Raw genomic sequence first — 14294 nt, forward strand, 5'->3', positions numbered from 1 at the left:
AGGATTAGAGCTGATCATAGATGGGACTTCTCCATCTGTCTGTGACTTTTACAATATTTGTTTCAGGGGGAAGATCTGACCCATATTAATACTACAGAGACATATGTGAAGGGTGATGAGCGGAGTAAAGAGGAGATTCCTACAGATAACCACCCAGGTGAGTAGTGACCACTAAATGCAGAGACATCACAGATTCTTCTCATGAGAATATATATACCAATAAATAAAAGCCAGCTGACATAATGAAGTACAGTGCCTTGCGAAAGTATTCGACCCCCTTCAATTTTTAAACCTTTTCCCACATTTCAGGCTTCAAACAAAAAGATACAAATTTTAATGTGATGGTGAAGAATCAACAACAAGTGGGACACAATTGTGAAGTTGAACGAAATGTATTGCTTATTTTAAACATTTGTAAAAAAAAATAAACATAAAATTGGGGTGTGCAATATTATTCAGCCCCTTTACTTTCAGTGCAGCATACTCAAGTGATCATATTGAAATGGAAGGAGGATCATACCACCGCAAATCTATCAAGACCCGGCCGTCCCTCAAAAATGTCATCTCAAACAAGGAGAAGACTGATCAGAGATGCAGCCAATTGGCCCATGATCACTCTGGATGAACTGCAGAGATCTACAGCTGAGGTAGGAGAGTCTGTCCATAGGACAACAATCAGTCGTGCACTGCACAAATCTGGCCTTTATGGAAGAGTGGCAAAGATATCCATAAAAAGTGTAATTTAAAGTTTGCCACAAGCCTCTTGGGAGACACACCAAACATGTGGAAGAAGGTGCTCTGGTCAGATGAAACCAAAATTGAAGATTTTGGGCACAATGCCAAACGATATGTTTGTAAAAGCAACACAGCTCATCACCCTAAACACACCATCCCCACTGTCAAACATGGTGGTGGCAGTATCATGGTTTGGGCCTGCTTTTCTTCAGCAGGGACAGGGAAGATGGTTAAAATTGATGGGAAGATGGATGGAGCCAAATACAGAACCATTCTTGAAGAAAACCTGTTGGTGTCTGCAAAAGACCTGAGACTGGGACGGAGATTTGTCTTCCAACAAGATAATGATCCGAAACATAAAGCAAAATCTACAATGGAATGGTTCACAAATAAACGCATCCAGGTGTTAGAATGGCCAAGTCACAGTCCAGACCTGAATCCAATCGAGAATCTGTGGAAATAGCTCAAAACTGCTGTTCACAAACGCCTCCATCCAACCTCACTCAGCTCCAGCTGTTTAAAAAGGAAGAATGGGCGAGAATTTCAGTCTCTCGATGTGCAAAACTGATAGAGACATACCTCAAGCGACTTGTGCTGTAATCGCAGCAAAAGGGGCGCTACAAAGTATTAACTTAAAGGGGCCGAATAATATTGCACGCCACAATTTTCAGTTTATTTTTTATAAAAGTTTAAAATAACCAATAAATGTCCTTCTACTTCACAATTGTGTCCACTTGTTGTTGATTCTTCACCAGAACATTAACATTTTTATTTTTATGTTTGAAGCCTGAAATGTGGGAAAAGGTTGAAAAATTCAAAGGGGCCTAATACTTTCACAAGGCACTGTAAATAATGCCAGTGACCCTAACTGAACTTTCTTGGGTAATGGCTTCCAAAGCTTTCTTCATTGAGAATTATCCAGCTCTTTTATGTTTATTCTCAATCTCAGAAGATATCTAAGCATGTAGATAATGACGTTCTTTGAATATAGACCCTCTCCTCAAAATTAGAAAAGACGAGTTTTTGTTTGGACTCTTTAGACAAATTTTTTCATTCAGTTGCATCCAATGTGAATGAAGGCAGCTTTTCATCAGACCTCTGGATCAAGAGAGTTAGGCTGGTGCTACACAGGGGACTAATGCGATCCTCATGCGAGTGTTACTGCGACTGAAGTCCGATCATGCAATCGGACCTCAGCTGCAGGGGGCGGTCCGGCAATGAGGAGGGGAGGGCCGGCGCTGAGGAGGGGCGGGAGGGATTTCTCTCCCTCTCTCCTCTGTTGCCGGCTATTGCCATTCTCGCCCTGCACTCGCGGTACACTGGTGTACTGCGAATGCAGTGTGATTTTTCTCTCACCCCATAGACTTGAATTGGTGCGAGAGAAACCAGGAACGCATTACAGTCGCCGCATGCTGTGATTGTTTTCTCGGTCCGATTAGGGCTGAGAAAATTATCGCTCTTGGGTGCTGACACATAAGGGTGCTTTACACGCTGCGACACCGCTAGCGATCTCGTTAGCGATCTGACACGCCAGATCGCAGATAAGATTTGCCGAGATAGCACATAGGTCATTTTTTATAGCGCCGGTCACATGTGCGATCTCGACAAATCGTATGTGCGATCTGGCGTGTTACATCGCTAACGAGATCGCTAGTGATGTCGTTAAAGCACCCTATAGGCTAATATTGGTCCGAGTGGAGTGCGATGTTTTATCGTATTCAACTCGCTCCGATTTTCATGCCGTGTGTCTTAGGCCTTATTGTCTTGATTAGGTGAGCTCTAGAGTTTTCACCCAGTTACCCATAATACTGGGTTATTGTTTGGATCTTTCCTTCAGGTGTAAGATCATACAAGCAGTGTTGCCTCAATTGGGTTGTTTCCCTGTACTTTGTTCCTCAGGTGACTTCCAGTGAGATGAGGAAAAGTGATAATTACACTTATTGGTATTGGGATTTTCCACTGCACAACTTCTTATCCCCCTCTGGATTGTAGTTGGTTGAGTGTCTAAATAATGGCAATGATAATCAATTCCTTTTCAACTTCTCTGTACATACAGTTGTGCTCCAAAGTATGTATACCCTGGCAGATTTTTTGCTTTCTTTGCCTTTTTTTCGAGAACATGAATGATAACACAATCTTTTTTTCCACTCATGGTTACTGGTTGGGTGAAGCCATTTATTGTCATTTACTGTGTTTTCTCTTTTTAAATCATAATGACAACCAAAAACATCTGTTTTTGTGTGCCTATCATGTATACGGACATTATAGCTAGTCCTTAGTATCGTTTACCTCTTCTACTATATCTATTCAATACTTTAGTAGGGGAGGGGGATGCTGTCGGTACGGACTCATTGACACTGTGTATTGTCCCAAAACTTGGGACATAACCATTGATCTTTCCTACATATGGTGGCTTGTAATCTTCGTTTTTTGTCTGTATACATGTTGCTGTGTCTGGCAATACTGTGCTGATTTTATTGCACTTTGCACTTTTGTATCTTGGCGGTGGCTATTCAATCAGGTAGTTAGGAACAGTGAGGGCGAGCAGCCGTGGAATTGGGGCACCACAAATCTAGGGTGCTTAAAGCCCCATTGGTAGGTAGGACACAGATCAGGGATAGATATAACCCTTCCTGGTCCATATTATCAATACTTCATATATACCACCCTCAGACCCCTCTATAAGCTTTCCTACACCTGGCCACTCAGTGTGCACCTTCACACTACATGCACTTCTGTATGTTTGATGTTTTGGTTGATTGGAAATCTTTTAATTGATTATTAATAAAGTTATTATTTTTATGGGTATAAAATTCTGGTCTGTATACTAAGGTATCCTGGCCTATACAATTCTGTTTTTTTTTTTCTGGATTGTTGTCATGTTGGAATGTCCAAGTTCATGAGCAGCTTCTGGGCTGATGAGTGTAAATTTGCCTCCAGTATTTCCTGATAATGTGCTGCATTCAACTTTCCTTCAACTGTGACCAAGTTTCCCGTGCCTTTGTAGCTCACACATCCCCACATCATGAGCGATCCACCTCCGTACTTTAGGAATGGTGCTCCTGTCATCATAGGCCTTGTTGTCACCTCTCCAAATGTAACGTTTATGGTTGTGGCCAAAAAGTTCGATTTTGGTCTCGTCGCTCCAAATTACATTGATCCAGAAGCTTGGAGGCTTGTCTCTATGCTGTTTGGCATATTGTAGGCAAGATACTTTGTGGCATTTGCGCAGTAATGGTTTTCTTCTGGCGACTTGACCATGCAGTCCATTTTTCTTCAAGTGCCTCCTTATTGTGCATCTTGAAAAAGCCACACCGCTAGTATTCAGTGAGTCCTGTATTTCAGCTGATGTTATTTGTGGGTTTTTCTTTGCATTCCGAACAATTTTCCTGGCAGTTGTGGCTGAAATTTCTGTTGGTCTATCTGATCGTGGTTTGGTTTTTACAAAGCCCCTGATTTTCCATTTGCTAATCACAGATTGAACATTGCTGGCTGGCATTATCAATTCCTTGGATATCTTTTTGTATCCCTTCCCTGTTTTAGACAGTTCAACTATCTTTTCCCGTAGATCCATTGACAATTCTTTTGCTTTCCCATAAGTTACAATCCAGAAATGTCAAGTGTCTGGATGAAAGATGCAAAAGTCTGTCTGGATTCCAGAAACTCACTCAGCTTTTATGCATACACACTGAGTACAAGCAAACAGGTGACAGGGGAGGATGTTACCTTTATTAGTCATTCAAACCCATTTGTGTCAACTTCTGTACAAGTTATCAGGCCAAAATCACCAGCGTATGTGAACTTTTGATCAGGGTCATTTGGATGTTTTTGGTTGTCATTATCATTTAAAAAGAGAAAACACAGTAATTTGACAATAAATGGCTTCACCAAACCTCTAACCATGAGTAGATAAAAAGATTTTGTGTTATCATTCATATTCTCTGAAAAAAGGCCAGACAAGAAAGCAAAAAATCTGCTATGGTATGTAAACTTTTGAGAACAACTGTAAAGACCATGTCTCACTAAGCGACATCGCTAGCGACATCGCTGCTGAGTCACGGTTTTTGTGACGCAACAGCGATATTGCTAGCGATGTCGCTGTGTGTGAGACATGCAGCAGTGACCTGGCCCCTGCTGTGAGGTCGCCGGTCGTTGCTGAATGTCCTGGACCATATTTTGGTCGTTGCTCTCCCGCTGTGAAGCACACATCGCTGTGTTTGACAGCGAGAGAGCAACAATCTGAATGTGCAGGGAGCTGGCTTCTGCGGACACCGGTAACCAAGGTACACATCGGGTAACCAAGCAAAGCGCTTTGCTTGGTTACCCGATATTTACCTTGGTTACCAGCGTCCGCAGCTTCTAGAAGCCGGCTCCCTACTCCCTGCACACGTAGCCAAGGTACACATCGGGTAACTATAAGCAAAGCGCTTTGCTTAGTAACCCGATGTGTACCATGGTTACGAAGCACAGCGTCGTTACACGGGTCGCTGGTGGCTGATCTCTGATCGCTGTGAAGATCTGCCTGATTGACAGCTCACCAGCGACCATGTAGCGATGCTCCAGCGATCCCTGCCAGGTTTAGATCGCTGGTGGGATCGCTGGAGCATCGCTAAGTGTGACGGTACCTTTACTGTAGAAGGACATCTGAGGTGTTTTTTTATTTTGCTTTTGGCTTTTTGTCCAGTGAGAGAACAAAGCGTCTCTCTCCCTGGGGTCTTTTGAGCTTCTAGTAAACATAATTTAAAAAAAGATTAGTACTAAGCCAGTATGGCACTCTCTCTAAACCCTTGGCTTCTTTGTACATGGCCATACTACTTATCTCCACTTTATGCTAAAGTGCATCAGTCTGGGAGGGTGTGAAACAGACACATGCCACGTAATAGCATTGATCTGAAAGTGACTATGATTGTCTACTGAGCTGTTTACTAGAAAGGGCATTAGGTGACAAAAACTGAAACTTTCTAGGATACTGAACTAAACACTAAAGTGTTTAAACATTTCTATGTTTGTTAAATTGTTTAAAAAAGTTCTATATGATATCAAAGTAACATAATTCAAAAATAATAAAAACTGGTTTATTCTTAGCAGATGACTATTCCCGGGGCACAGAAGAATATCAAATATCTTCAGATTTCAAGACAGGTGATCATGGAATCACATATGATACTTATGAAGAGCCTGCCATTATCCCGTATATGCACTCAGCCCTCTACAGCACAGATCTCTCATATGATCCATTTCAACTGGTCCTATCCTCTGATTCATTGGAGACTATAAAACAGAATCAAAACGCTCCTACAAGATATAAGCCATATTCATGTTTAGAATGTGAGAAATGCTTTACCCACGAATCTGATTTTGTTACACATCAGCGAATTCACACAGCAGAGAAGCCATATTCCTGTTCAGAATGTGGAAAATGCTTCAACCACGAATATCATCTTGTTACACATCAACAAATTCACACAGCAGAGAAACCATATTCCTGTTCAGAATGTGGAAAATGCTTCACACATGAATTTGATCTTGTTACACATCAGCAAATTCACACAGCAGAGAAGCCATTTTCATGTTCAGAGTGTGGGAAATGTTTTAGTCGAAAATCATATCTTGTTGAGCATCAACGAATTCACACAGGAGAAAAGCCATTTTCATGTTCTGAGTGTGGGAAGTATTTTAACCAGAAATCAGTATTGGTTACGCATCAGAGAAGTCACACAGGAGAAAAGCCGTTTTCATGCTCAGAATGTGGGAAATGTTTTACCAAGAAATCACATTTTGAAACACATCAGAGAGGTCACACAGGAGAGAAGCCCTTTTCATGTTCTGAATGTGGTAAATTTTTTAATCGGAAATCCGTAATGGTTACACACCAGAGAAGTCACACGGGCGTGAAGCCGTATTCATGTACAGAATGTGGTAAATATTTTAGCCAGAAATCAAATCTTGCGATACATCTCAGAACTCACACAGGGGAGAAGCCATATTCATGTTCAGAATGTGGGAAATCTTATTCTCAAAAATCACATCTTAATAAACATCAGAAGAGTCACAGGGGAGAAAAGCCTTTTTTTCATGTAGCGCTTGTGGAAAGCGCTTTAACCACAACTCAGATCTAATTGTGCATGAAGGATCTCACTAATAAAAACAGTATAACATATTAATGTTGATAATGTGTGAAATCTTTTATCCACAAATCACTTCTTAGATATCAATGAGATGTATGAGCTTGAGAGACAAAATAGGCACAGATAAGATCGTACCCACGTGGAGATCAGGTGGAATACCCCCCCCCCCACCCAGGAGTGGGCTGGACACAAAGTAATAAACCTCCCACAAGACATAGACAAAAGGGAAATCTGATAAGTACACACAGCAAATATCCACAGAAGAGAGACAAAAAGACACCAGAGGAACCTTCATACACTGCAAACAACAAATTGCTGGTCACCAAAAGGAAGGTCGCAAAGGACGACGGGATATTGCAACAGCTAAGCAGATGCTGTCTTTGGCGATAACTCAGAAAACTCCCCAGACTTAAGTAGAAGGAGACCAGCTGAAGGTGGTGATTAGCAACCTGGTTCTCTGAGAAGCCACACACTGCTCCAGAAGCCATTAACTCTTAAAGTGCCTAGAACATTGGTAATATAACAGCTTATGCCCGGCAGAACAGAGCTCCTCCAAAAGAAACCAGGCTGCTTGTTGGGCTCTGAAGTGTGTACAGATTCCAACCTGGTAGTGGCAAACTGTGGGTGCCGATTCGGGCAACGTAGGATAGGTTGTCTATTGGACTCAGTAGTATGGACAGAGTCCAACATGGCAGTAGCAATTCGCAAACATTTGCGGATACAGACCGCACATGACAGCCTTTTTGAAAAACAAATCCCACCTCAAAGGTAATTAAGTAATTCAAATATTCATTTTATCCTGAAAGGATGATACTTCTTTACTATTTTAAGAGTGTGTCTTGTTTCTTTCAAATCATATTTTATTTTAGTTATTATTGTTATTATTTTCATCATTACAGAAACAAACCTTCCAAAGTTATGTGCAAAAAAAATCAGGTATTGATTTGTTGGGATACACAACGAACAAAGTGATAACACAAAAGGATATCTTAAGAACTTGATAATCACATTTGATTTAAAAAGATTGAGCCTTACAAGGCCAAAATACCAAAAAGGCTTGATTCAGCAAACATTCATAACTGAGGTAAACTGACCTGAAAGAAAGGCAGAAAGTGAAAGAACGAGATCAAGATTGGAGACAAGAATAGCAGAGAAAGGTAGGGAAGAGGAAGTACAGAAGAAGAAAAGAAGTCCCGCAAGAGTGGTCCAACTCCTAACATGCCCCAGCATCACAGTCCAAACCACCAAATCACCTCAAAATCCACAGCACAAACTCCAGGGAATCTCTATATAGCACCCAGGGTGTCCAAGCGTCAAGGACCTTCTCTGAGGTATCCATTTCTTGACCTATCAGCTCCTCCATCCTGAATATTTCATTAGGCTCCGCCACGAGATCAGACCTTGATGGAGATTTCTCCTGTTTCCATAGTCTGAGGATCACCTTTCTTGCAAAAAATGTCTAAGAAGGCCCTCCTTATACATGGATATAGAAAGTTCACTTAGAGACAAAAGAGCAAGCTCAGCGAAAGGCTGAATTCTCAACCCGGAAACCTTATTGAATAGATCAAACACATCTGCCCAGAATGTACTGATAGGAGGGCAATGCCACCAGATGTTTATATAAGAGCCTCTGTCTCTCTTACATCTCCAGCAGGTGTCAGAAACCCCAGGGAACATTGCCTTAATGGTCGTCGGACATCTATACCATCTGGTTAGGATTTTGTAGCTCCTCTCCTGTGTTAGCAAGCAGATTGAAGAGTGTTTAGTAAATATCAGGATCTTGGTATGCTCCTCCTGAGAAATAGATCTACCCAAGTCCCCGTCCCAGTTAGAGAAAAATTAGAGTGGAGTACTCCTCGCTACCATATTGCCCAAGAACAAGCCATACAACAATGAGACTGTGTAGGTCGGAGACACGTCACCTAAACAGTTGTTCAAAAGAAGAAAGAGCCCTAAAGATGTTGCTATGTGGTGTTAAGGATTTAATATAGCTCTTAACTTGCTCATAGAGAAGCCATGCCCCTGAAGGGACAGCCGTCCCAGGGAACAGGGCTGAAAGTGGTTTCATATCTAGGTTAAAGATGTAGTCATGGACGATTGTATGATCTTGCTTTCGTTTGTGTAGAATATTGATGCCAAGCGTACCTGCCGAGAAGTTGGGATTCCCATATAGTGGTGTGAGTGGGCCAGGTAGTGTGGTGAGAAGGACCATCCCAAGGCACCGCCTAACCCATTGAGATGTGTTCTGAACCAAGAACGAAATTTTCTGAGGAGCTATTTGGGAGGCGTCTGGAGACCAGATCGCTGCCAGTAGGCTAATGTATGACTTGGCAAACTCAATATCTACCCACCTCTTTTTAGCCCTGTGGTGGAACAGGTCAAAGAAACAGGTACCCAACGAGGCATAACTGTATAGGCAAAAGTCTGGTAGACCCACCCCACACTCATTCTTGGCTCTACGAAGTATCTGGTGGGAGATGCAAAGTCTTTTATTGGCCCAGATGAATATGCCTATCAACACCTTCAGACGAGAGAAGAAGGATGCCGGAAGACAAATGGGAATGGCCTGGAAAAAATATAAAAGACTGCGCAAAAGGTTTATTTTTACAGTATTAATCCTGCCAAACCATGAAAGATTTAATTTATCCCACTTTGCTAAGTCTTGTTCTACTGTGTGTAATATCTTGTAGAAGGGAAGGGAGGCTAGTTAAGTCTGCAGAAAGTTCGATGCCTAAATAAGAGAGTTTGTTCTCCCATTTGTATGGCAAGGAGCCACGTAATTGTGTCACCAGCCCAGATGGCAGAGATATATTGAGTATTTCTGATTTGTGTGAGTTGATCTTAAAGTGTGTGTCTTGTTTATTACAAGTTTTATTTTTAAATCGTTATCATTAACCCCTTCATCTCGAAGTCTGTTTTTCACTTTTCTTGATCATTCATTTTTTCAAACCTGACCAGTGTCACTTTGAGGTATTAACTCAACGTAACGTGCTGTGTAACGCTTAAACAGATCCCTGTGATTCTGATACTGATTCATAGTGAAATGCTGTACTTTATATTATTGATAAGCTTACATAGATAAGATTCATGTTTATGAAAATATTTATCCTTTTGTTACTTTTATGTGGAAGGAAAAATCAAAATCAACATTTTTCCCATAAAATGTTGCTTTAGCCCCCAATTTTTCATTTTCAGAAGGGTAACAGGAGAAAATGGACTGCAAAATTTATTGTGCAATTTATCCTGAGTATGCTGATGTACAGCCCCTGCAGCAGTCGGACTGCTCGGATCCGTGGTTACTGTGGCTCGAGGGACTCCATACCCAGGGGCTTGCAGTCACTCGAAAGTGAAAGGGGGCTATTTAGAGGGGATTAGTGTTCGTAACGCCACCCGTGGTAAGGGGAGTACCTCCGCTGCCGATGGGAGTACCCGGGGGAGATGGAGTGGAGCAGCCAGATGACGTTCCCTCCACGGGTAGGGTAGGCCCCGGGACTCTGGATGGTGGAGGTGTAGGGGAGCGTGGTGCAGGCCAAGCATGGAGATCCAGGGGAGGGCAACATACTCACTCAGGCCGTATGGATGTTGGTGCGACCATTAGGCAGACTCTGACACAGAAGTAAACCAAGTCTCTGGGTGCCGCTGCCACTGGAGGGGGAGCTCGTCAGGGAATCCGTCCCCATGGGTATTGGTGATGGTTCTGGACCTGCCTCCATACACTAAGTTAGACTTTTCTGAGTGACCCCTCAGCCTGAAGCTTTTGGAGTCCCGCTCCCTACAGTTAGTTAGAGGAGCTGTGCTGTTGATGGCTGACACTTGGGATCTCAGTGGGCCGCATAAGCTGGAAAGCCCGATCCCCCACGTTGTGTTGATGCCTTTGATCTCTGAGCTCTTGGGGAAAGTTCTGAAAGAGACTATGCTCCACAGGTTGATTATCAGGTTGCGTGAAGCTACTCCCTGATCTAGGGTCCAGTACCACGCCGTGCTAGGTACCTTTTCGGTTACTAGATTTTCTGGTGCCGACCGTTCTCAAAAACTAAGTCTGGCACCCCTCTCTAATAACCTGCGATCGGGTCTTCGATTCCTCCGGTACAAGACCATCGTCTGCAACCTAGCCAACGTCTCCCAGGGAGCTCCAACTTCCTGCAGCTCTTCACTTTCTGAGGGCTACCACTGTTCTGTCTATCTCCCTCCCACCAGTCTGCCTGACCCCTAGGCGGGTGGCCCTGTTCCAGGTAGACCACCCACTGGTGTGCCTGACAAGGTGTGGTGTGAGGTGTGGCTAGGATTTGAATGCTGATGGAGCAATACCAAAAGGTAGGATCCCAGAACAATGCGGGGTTGAGCTCTGCACCAAAAGAGAAAGGAGTACAGTACCCTGTGACACCCTTACTAGTTCAGGGGCGTCACACTGATACCCCATATACAGTCAGGGCCAGAAATATTTGGACAGTGACACAAGTTTTGTTATTTTAGCTGTTTACAAAAACATGTTCAGAAATACAATTATATATATAATATGGGCTGAAAGTGCACACTCCCAGCTGCAATATGAGAGTTTTCACATCCAAATCGGAGAAAGGGTTTAGGAATCATAGCTCTGTAATGCATAGCCTCCTCTTTTTCAAGGGACCAAAAGTAATTGGACAAGGGACTCTAAGGGCTGCAATTAACTCTGAAGGCGTCTCCCTCGTTAACCTGTAATCAATGAAGTAGTTAAAGGTCTGGGGTTGATTACAGGTGTGTGGTTTTGCATTTGGAAGCTGTAGCTGTGACCAGACAACATGCGGTCTAAGGAACTCTCAATTGAGGTGAAGCAGAACATCCTGAGGCTGAAAAAAAAGAAAAAATCCATGAGAGAGATAGCAGACATGCTTGGAGTAGCAAAATCAACAGTCGGGTACATTCTGAGAAAAAAGGAATTGACTGGTGAGCTTGGGAACTCAAAAAGGCCTGGGCGTCCACGGATGACAACAGTGGTGGATGATCGCCGCATACTTTCTTTGGTGAAGAAGAACCCGTTCACAACATTAACTGAAGTCCAGAACACTCTCAGTGAAGTAGGTGTATCTGTCTCTAAGTCAACAGTAAAGAGAAGACTCCATGAAAGTAAATACAAAGGGTTCACATCTAGATGCAAACCATTCATCAATTCCAAAAATAGACAGGCCAGAGTTAAATTTGCTGAAAAACACCTCATGAAGCCAGCTCAGTTCTGGAAAAGTATTCTATAGACAGATGAGACAAAGATCAACCTGTACCAGAATGATGGGAAGAAAAAAGTTTGGAGAAGAAAGGGAACGGCACATGATCCAAGGCACACCACATCCTCTGTAAAACATGGTGGAGGCAACGTGATGGCATGGGCATGCATGGCTTTCAATGGCACTGGGTCACTTGTGTTTATTGATGACATAACAGCAGACAAGAGTAGCCGGATGAATTCTGAAGTGTACCGGGATATACTTTCAGCCCAGATTCAGCCAAATGCCGCAAAGTTGATCGGACGGCGCTTCATAGTACAGATGGACAATGACCCCAAGCATACAGCCAAAGCTACCCAGGAGTTCATGAGTGCAAAAAAGTGGAACATTCTGCAATGGCCAAGTCAATCACCAGATCTTAACCCAATTGAGCATGCATTTCACTTGCTCAAATCCAGACTTAAGACGGAAAGACCCACAAACAAGCAAGACCTGAAGGCTGCGGCTGTAAAGGCCTGGCAAAGCATTAAGAAGGAGGAAACTCAGCGTTTGGTGATGTCCATGGGTTCCAGACTTAAGGCAGTGATTGCCTCCAAAGGATTCGCAACAAAATATTGAAAATAAAAATATTTTGTTTGGGTTTGGTTTATTTGCCCAATTACTTTTGACCTCCTAAAATGTGGAGTGTTTGTAAAGAAATGTGTACAATTCCTACAATTTCTATCAGATATTTTTGTTCAAACCTTCAAATTAAACGTTACAATCTGCACTTGAATTCTGTTGTAGAGGTTTCATTTCAAATCCAATGTGGTGGCATGCAGAGCCCAACTCGTGAAAATTGTGTCACTGTCCAAATATTTCTGGACCTAACTGTATGTACTGTCACGCAGGTGGTTGCATTTGTGTGTAGGTATTGCATATATTAGAATTTTGAGCAAAATCCTCCCCTACCTAAAACCTCATATAAGAAGGGCCATGCTACTTTATCAAAGGCCTTTTCGTCATCCAGACTCATCAGCATTGCAGCCGGTTGCGATGGATCTTGGGCAAGGACAGTAACTGTGACCGCCAATCGTATGTTTGTCACACTGCTTCGCCCTTGGGTAAAACTCATCTGGGCCTCGCAGAGAAGACCCGGCAGTAGGACCTGTAAGCGGTTTGCCAGAATTTTCACTAACAGTTTATAATCGTGGTTAAGAAGTGAGATAGGGTGGTAAGACTGTGGCAGTTGTGGGTCTTTATGTGGTGTAGGGATAACTATGGTGAGTGAATCAGTATACCAGTCTATGGGGATCCCTAGGAGGAAAATTACATTGAAAAAGATTAGTAAGGATGGATATCAGCTCAGGGGATACAATCTTATAATATTAAGCAGTATAACCATCAGGGCCTGGAGATTTACCATTATAGGCGCCTGCTATGGCTTGTCTTACTTCATCCTCTATTATCCTTGAGTGTAGCATCTCCTGTTGCTCATTAGTCAGGGATACATCTTCTTCAACATCTTTTTATAGTAATGTTTCAAAGAAACAGCTGCAAACAATGACATATCACCCTGGCTTTAACATATAAATCCCTTAATTCCCAGCTCACCAGATAAGGAACTTATGGCCAAGACCATGGCTCCCAATGGTGCAGTTATGAACTCTTTTGGGAGAGTCCCTTTGAGGGGGTCCTGTCACACACCTGTCCTGGGTCTGGGCTCTTCTCCCTACACCCCGGTCTCCTAAACTTTCTTGTGCTCCACATTGGGCTTTGTAAGTATCCCAGTGTGCTCCATGTGTTGAGCTTCCTAGGCCTATATAAAGCCTATCAAGATATAAATCTGTGGCTTGGTAGTAAGACTGTTAGTTTTCTTTATGTGCACAGCGACCTGTCTGTGGTCTCCAGGACGTCTACTCTCTGCAGTTTCCGGTGCCTCAGTTACCTGCCTGCATGCGGCTTTATATCCCTCTGACCCTATCTGCAGTCTCCAGGACGTCTCCTGCCTGCGGCTTCTGTACTTCTGCTACTCGCCCCCGATCTTCCATGACCTCTGCCACGTGTCTGTTTGCAGTTTCCACTGCCGCACTTTATGAGCCTCTGACAACACTTTTATATATACAATTAAAAATGGGAACACATTGTACACACACAGCTCCGCTCTGTACATGTTGTACACACACAGCTCTGCTCCGTACACAGCCCCACTCCATAGACGTCATATACAAACGGCTCTGCTACACACATC

Source organism: Anomaloglossus baeobatrachus, chromosome 5 (genome assembly GCF_048569485.1).
Source record: "Anomaloglossus baeobatrachus isolate aAnoBae1 chromosome 5, aAnoBae1.hap1, whole genome shotgun sequence".
Taxonomy (NCBI): domain Eukaryota; kingdom Metazoa; phylum Chordata; class Amphibia; order Anura; family Aromobatidae; genus Anomaloglossus; species Anomaloglossus baeobatrachus.